The sequence below is a fragment of the Mastomys coucha genome, unplaced genomic scaffold (assembly GCF_008632895.1).
Source record: "Mastomys coucha isolate ucsf_1 unplaced genomic scaffold, UCSF_Mcou_1 pScaffold21, whole genome shotgun sequence".
NCBI classification, from domain to species: Eukaryota; Metazoa; Chordata; class Mammalia; order Rodentia; family Muridae; genus Mastomys; species Mastomys coucha.
Window position 1 is genome coordinate 3,862,752 of NW_022196904.1, and position 8,247 is coordinate 3,870,998.

Below are 8,247 nucleotides of genomic sequence, written 5' to 3' on the forward strand. Positions count from 1 at the left end.
GAGGGAGGGAGGGAGGGAGGGAGGGAGAGAGGGAGAGAGGGAGAGAGGGAGAGAGAGAGAGTATTTGACTACATATTTAACACAAATAACAAATGACCATTTAGATTCCCTTCTCCTCCTCCTCATCTCCGTCTTCTACTCCTTCCTTTTCCTCTTCTTCTTTCTTCTTTTTTTCTTTTCTTTTTTTACTTATTCTCTCTACATCCTGTTCACTGCTCAACTCCCGGTCACCACTTCCCACTGTCCTTTTCCCATCACCCTTCTTCTCTTCCGAGCAGGTGGGGACACCCTGGCTATCTGCCCATGCCAGTACCACAACTCTCTGTGATGCTAGGTGCTTCCTTTCCTATGTAGGACTGAGAAGACAGCCCAGGGAAAAGAACATATTCCTCCTACAGGCAACAGCGTTTGGGATAGCCCCTGCTCTAGTTGTTTGGGACCCACAGGAAGACCAAGCTGCACATATGTTACATATGTGTGGTGCAACCTAGGTCCAGCCAGTGTATGCTCTTTGTTAGTGGTTCAGAATCTGAGAACCCTGAGGGTCCAGGTTAGTTGATTCTGTTAGTCTTACTGTGGAGTTCCTATCCCCTTAGGGACTGCAATCCTTCCTCCTGTTCTTGCATAAGTGTCCCCAAGCTCCATCCACTGTCTGGCTGTGAGTGTTTGTTTCTGTCTAAGTAAGCTGCTCAGTGGAGCCTTTCAGATGGCAGCCACTTTAGACTTCTACCTACAAGCATAGCAAAGTATTCTTTATAGTGTCAGGGATTGGTGTTTGCCCACGTAAGGGGTTTCAAGTTGGTCCAGTTCTCTGTCTCTGTTCCATCCAGTTCCATCCACAATCCCAGAATTTCTTGTAGAAAGGGTAGATTTCTGGGTGGTTTGGAGTTCCTGCCTGGCCACAGAAGGTAGTCTAAACAGGCTCCATAATGTCAATGCTGTGAGTCACAGCTAAGGTTCCCTCCCCCCATTATTTCCTGGGCACTTCTCCTATCCCAGGACTCCCTTTTCCTGGAGATGCTCCCTACGTCCCCCTGCCCATTGTTTGCAGACTTCCATTCTTTCTAATGGACATCAAGCCATTCATCTTTAACTACCACACACCCGACCCCAATACCCCACTCCCCTCACTATTTCCTCTCTCATACAGTTCCATCCCTCTGTCTGCCTTCCATGACATTTCCATTCACATTTCTCTTTTGTCTTTTTTTAAAGATTTATTTATTTATTTTATGTATATGAGTACACTATAGCTGTCTTCAGATGCACCAGTAGAGGGCATCAGATCCCATTACAGATGGTTGTGAGCCACCGTGTGGTGGCTGGGAATTGAACTCAGAACCTCTGAAAGAGCAGACAGTGCTCTTAACCTCTGAGCTATCTCTCTAGCCCTCCATTCACATTTCTAACTGAGAATCAAGCATCTGTTCTTATCTTCCTGTTTGAGGAGTGTCCCATGGGCACCCTGAATTTTATGGCTAATATCCACTTATAAGTGAATGCATACAGGGCATGCCCTTTTGGGACTGGGTTACCTCACTCAGGATGATATTCTCAAGATCCATCCATTTGTCTGTCAAATTATGATGTTGTTGTTCTTAATAGCTGAATAGTATTCCACAGTACATGTACAATTGTATACATAACAATTTATATATACAACAACCTTCTCTATATATTCTGTTCCTGAAATATATCAAAAGCATGGCTTGGATCTTCTTTGCCTACTTGTCTTGTGGGGCTGAGCAACTGCTAGATCCTTGGACTTTCATTCACAGCTGCTGCTGACCATTGTTGGTGAGGTGGGCTACAGACTGGATTTGAAGTTCTTGTCATACAGATCTTTTGCTTGTTTGGGAGATCACAAGTGTTAGGGAGAGGATATGGGAAGACTGAGAAGTGAGTGCGATCAAAGTACATAATGTAAAATTTCCAGATAATCAACAAAATATTATGCTGTCAGAAAATTATACTTAACAAAAGGAAATACACGATGAGATAGTTTGATGCAGTCATTTAACACTTATAATTTTACATTGTAAAACAATTAGCTCCCTAAAGTTTACATTTGAAGTTGTACTTCCTATATGTTTTTCCAGCATACAGGATGATATGATCAAGCAAAGATTTTGTGCTATACATTGCAGCTCAGAATGTATTCTTCTGGAAACTGAAATGCTGTCTGCCTGCCTTGAAAAATATGTTTGATCTGTGCCTGGAGCTGATCCTGTGCCACAGCGCTACATTCCCAAATACCACTGGGAGACAGGAGGGCAGACACACCTATGAGCACAGGTAAGACCACCACTTCTGCTCAGAGGGACCTGCATGGAGACCAGGGACAGGATCCTTCAGGTTTCTGTCTGTGACCTCGAGCTGACCCTGTGCTAGAGCTCTCCATACCCAAATTACTACTGGAGAGAACTGGTCTCCCAGGAGTACTGACAGGCAGGCTTGCAGGAAGGTCAAGCCATAGTCAGAGACAGCATGACTAGCTAACACCAGATATCCAGAGGGCAAGAGGCAAGAACATAAACAACAGAAACCAAGGCTACTTGCCATGATCAGAACCCAGTTATCTCACCACAGCGAGCCTTGGATACCCCAACATACCAGAAAACCAAGGCTCAGATTTAAAGTCACACCTCATGATGATGATGATAGATGACTTTAAGAAGGATGTAAATAACTCCTTTAAAGAAATACAGGAGAACACAGGTAAACAAGTAGAAGCCCCTAAAGAAGAAACACAAAAGTCCCTTAAAGAATTATAGGAAAACACAATTAAACAGGTGAAAGAATTGAACAAAACCATCAAGGGTCTAAAAATGGAAATAGAAACAATAAATCACAAAAGTTTTTTGGTGATTAGCTTCTTGAGTTCTTTATATATTTTGGATTTTTGAGTTCTTTATATATTTTGTCCTCTATCAGATGTGGAGTTAGTGAAGATTTTTTTTCCCAATCTGTAGGTTGCTGATTTGTCTTATTGACTATGTCCTTTGCCTTACAGAAGCTTTCCAGTTTCATGAGGTCCCACTTATCAATTCTTGATCTTAGAGCATGAGCCATTGGAGTTTGATTTAGGAAATTTCCCCCTTTGCCAATGAGTTCAAGGCTCTTTCCCAATTTCACTTCTATTAGATTCAGTATATCTGGTTTTATATTGAGGTCCTTGATCCACTTGGACTTGAGCTTTGTGCAAGGTGACAAATATGGGTCTATTTTCATTTCTCTACATACAGAGAGCCAGTTAGACCAGTGCCATTTATTGAAGATACTTTCTTTTTTCCATTGTTTATTTTTGGCTTTTTTGTTGTTGTTGTTGTTAAAGATCAAGTGTCTGTAAGTGTGTGGTTTTATTTCTGGGTCTTCAATTCTATTCCATTGATCAGTGTCTCTATATCAATACCATGCAGTTTTTTATTACTACTGCTCTGTAGTAAAGCTTGAGGTCAGGGATGCTGATTCCCCCAGGTGTTCTTTTATTGTTAAGAGTTGTTTTCGCTATTCTGGTTTTTGTTTTGTTTTTTTTGTTTTTGCTTTTGTTTTGTTTTTTTATTTTGCCTTTCCAGATGAATTTAAGAATTGCTCTTTCCATGTCTTTGAATAATTGTGTTGCGATTTTGATGGGGATTGCATTGAATCTATAGATTGCCTTTGGTAGGATGGCCATTTTTACTGTTAATTTTGCAAATCCATGAGCATGGGTGATCTCTTCATTTTCTGAGATCTTCTTTGATTTCTTTCTTGAGAGACTTGAAATTATTGTCATAGAGGTCTTTCACTTGTTTGGTTAGAGTTACCCCAAGATATTTTATATTATTTGTGGCTATTGTGAAGGGAGTTGTTTCCCTAATTTCTATCTCAGCCTGTTTATCATTTGTATAAAGGAAGGCTACTGTCCTTCCGTTCTGGCCTGGTGCCCTGAGCAGACCTTGGGCGCTAACTCTGCAGCCAATCCCACAACACCCAGAGGAAGCTCCACTCCCAAGTGCTCTAACACTCCCAGGATCATAGGATCAGAGGTAAGGAGGACACAACATCTGCCCCAACACTAGAAGTAACTGGGACCAGTGGGACACAGGCACCCAGGAACTCGGCATGATCAGTAACACCAGTTCCTTCCAGTCTGGGGCAGTGCCCTGAGCAGACCTTGGGCACGAACATGTCATCCTAAATCTAAAGAGTATGCCTTCTTCTCAGCACCTCATGGTACCTTCTCCAAAACTGACCATATAATTGGTCATAAAACAGGCCTCAACAGATTCAAGAAGATTGAAATAATCCCATGCATCCTATCAGATCACCAGGAACTAAGGCTGGTCTTAAATACCAACAAAAACAACGGAAAGCACACACATACATGGAAGCTGAACAACCCTCTTCTCAATGATAACTTGGTCAGAGAAGAAATAAAGAAAGAATTTATGGGGCGGTGGTGGCGCACGCCTTTAATCCCAGCACTTGGGAGGCAGAGGCAGGTGGATTTCTGAGTTCGAGGCCAGCCTGGTCTACAGAGTGAGTTCCAGGACAGCCAGGGCTACACAGAGAAACCCTGTCTCAAAAACAAACAAAAACAAAATAAATAATAAATAAATAAATAAATAAAAAAGAAAGAATTTAATAAAGGTGAAGACAATTTATACCAAAACGTTTGGAACACAATGAAAGCAGTGGTAGGAGGGAAACTTATAAGTCTATGTGCCTTCAAAAAGAAACTGAAGAGAGTTTACACTAGCAACTTGACAGCACACATGAAAGAAGAAAAAGAAGCAAATAAACACCTGAGGAGGAGACAGCAGGAAATAATCAAACTCAGGGCTGAAATCAACAAAATAGAAACAAAAAGAACTACACAATAATTAACCAAACCAGGAACTGGTTCTTTGAGAAAATCAACAACCCTTAGCCAGACTAACCAGAAGGCACAGAGACAGTATCCAAATTAATAAAATCAGAAATGAAAAGGGAGACATGACAAAATATATCTTAAAATAATTATTCTGTTTGTTGAATATTAACAGTTGAAAATGTTAAAATCATTTTACAAACATCATGGAAATATTATTGATAAGTTTTCTCACTGTGCTTGAAATTAGCGTTTTTTAATGTTTAACTTCAAAACATTTTTGTTATTTTAAAGTTCTTAAAATATACTTCTGATAAAATTTGTCTCCTAGAAACACTGATAATCTTTTTTAAGTAAACTGATTGTTAGACAATGAACACAGATATGTAATGCGTTTTAAATACAATCTCCCTATGTCAGGTAGTATCATATAAGGGCTTTTGAATATATTTATTAATGATTCATTTTTAATATTTTAAGCTCTTTTACTATGTTTAACTCCCAAAGAATATTTTGTATTCTTTGAAACAATTTAGTATTCAACATTAGATATAAGATCCTCAGTTATGGATAGTATTAAATATTCATTAATGATACTTTTAGGGTATGAAAGGATATGAATACAAAAGTCAAACAAATTTTATGAATTATTGACTATCAAAATACTCAATATTATTAATGTTTGATGTATAAAATGAATTTAAATAGTAAAAGCAAACAAACAAAACAAAATAAAACAAGGAAGGTTACTGATTTATTTATTGTTAATTTTGTATCTGGCTACTTTGCTGAAGTTGTTTATCAGCTGGAGAAGTCCTCTGGTAGAATTTTTGGGGTTAATTATGTATACTATCCTATCATCTGCAAATAGTGATACCATTATTTGTTCTTTACCAATTTATATCCCCTTGATCTCTTTTTGTTGTCTTATTGTTCTAGCTAACACTTCGAGTACTATATTGAATAGATATGGGGAGAATGGGCATCCTTGTCTTGTCCCCGATTTCAGTGGGATTGCTTCAAGCATGTCTCCATTTAATTTGATAATGGCTGTTGGTTTGCAGTAAATTATCCCATAATATAAGAATGGATACAGAAAATGTGGTTCATTTACACAATGGAATACTATTCAGCTATTAAGAACAAGGACATCCTGAGTTTTGCAGGCAAATGGGTGGAACTAGAAAATATCATCCTGAGTGAGGTAACACAAACCCAAAAGGACATGCATGGTATGTACTCACTAATAAGTAGATGTTAGCAAAAAAAAAAAAAAAGTACAGAATGCCCAAGATATAGTCCACAGAACTCAAAAAGGTCAACAAGCTGAAGTGCCCAAGTGAGGATGAGACATCATCAATGTCATATTTCTACCATTTGTAGGAGAGGCATTCTCACAGCAAATTTCCTGCTCCTCTGGCTCTTGCTATATTTTCAACCTGTCCTCCACTTCCTTTTTTTTTTAATTTGATATTTTATTTATTAACATTTCAAATGTAACGCCATTTCCAGGTTTCCCCTCTGGAAACCCCCTATCCCATCCTCCCTCTCCCTGCTCACCCACCCACCCACCTACTCCCGCCTCCCCTCCTTGGCATTCCCCTACAATGGGGCATGGAGCCTTCTCAGGACAGAGGGCCTCTTCTCCCATTGATGTCCAACAAAGCCTTCCTCTACTACATATGTGGGTAAAACCATGGGTAACAATTACCTTTTCTTAATATCTCTTAATATGAAAATTAATACTACCAACATATCCTAATCAATTGAAATTCAAAAGTATGAGGAATTAGAAATTTGTTGGCTACCATCTGGTGGTCTCTCTAATTTTCTAATTGGAGAAATAGGTCCAATATTGTACAATCCATATACACTTTCTGCATGTTTGTGCCTGACAGTGTCTTGGCGTGTACCACATAATGGTCTTGAAATCATGCTTCTCCTATCTCAGCCTCTCTATTAGTAGAATTGTTTATTTGATGTTTTTATACCATACTATGGTTTTCAGAACAGCTTAGATATTTAAAAATTATTTATACAGCTAAAAGAAACGTAGACAATTAACTTGGGAGGTGGCTTGTAGGAGAACAACAGAGTGAGACTGAATGCTTTGCTTGGAGTTTGTAACTATTGTATCGAGTTTGAAGAAGAGGACTTTATAAGTTATTCTTTCTCTGAGATGAATGCTTTTCAAAATTATCACAGCCAATGAACTAGATTCTTACCCTCACCTAATGTCTGTGCCATCCTCCAAGCAGAACCATTGTTCATTGAAACAGTTGGTGAATGACTTCATGGATAGACCATCTTAATACACACACCATTTCTTAAATGAATGTAACCTGTTCTCTGTGGGCTGAGAATGATTACAATCACTCAAGTTAAATAGCTTTGACCACAGTAGGAAATCTGTATCCAAAAATTGTGCCTACAATTTATTCCTTGGTGCAGCAAAACTGTCAACTCTTAGCTTAGCTACTATTGAGGTAAAATCCTTTGGTGATGTGAGGGTCATTGAAGTACAGCCTTATTACAATGAACTCCAATGTCTAAACATTGTTCTTCTTTTGGGCTTGTACCATAGTAAGAGCCAAGATTTTAAGCTCTAATAAAAAGAAAACAAACAAACAAACAAAAAGACTTTATTTTTGTTCATAAAAAAAAACTAGTAGCGATGTATGATTTTAAAATACACAGTTAATATGTTTGAGTTCCACAAGGAACTCAAGAAGAAGGAAGACCAAAAGGTGGACATTTCATTCCTTCTTAAAAGGGGGAACCAAATACCCACGGAAGGAGTTGCAGAGATTAACTATGGAGCAGGGACTGAAGGAAGGGCAAGCCAGCCTAAATATAGCTATCTCCTGAGAGGCTCTGACAGCACCTGACTAACACAGATGTAGAGGCTCACAGCCATCCATCAAACTGAGTACAGGGTCCCCAGTGAAGGAGTTGGAGAAAGGACCAATGGAGCTGAGGGGTTTGCAGCCCCTTAGGACGAACAACAATATGAACTAAGTAGTACCCTCAGAGCTCCCAGGGTCTCAACCACCAACCAAAGTCTGAACATGGAGGGGTCTGATTGTTCAGGCAGCATGTGTATAGTAGAGGATTGCAAATTCAATCATCAATAGGAGGAGAGGAGCTCGGCCCTGTGAAAGTTCTGTGCCCCAGTGTAGGGGAATGCCAGGGCCAGAAAGTGGGAGAGGGCGGGTGGCAGGCATGGGGAAGTGGGAGGCAACAGGGGTTTGTTTTGGTTGTTTTTGTTTGTTTCTTTGTTTTTTGGAGGGGAAACTGGGAATGGAGAAATTTACATGTAAATAAAAATAAACTAGTAGCGATGTATGATTTTAAAATATACAGTTAATATGTTTGGAGTTATTTAAAATTTACAT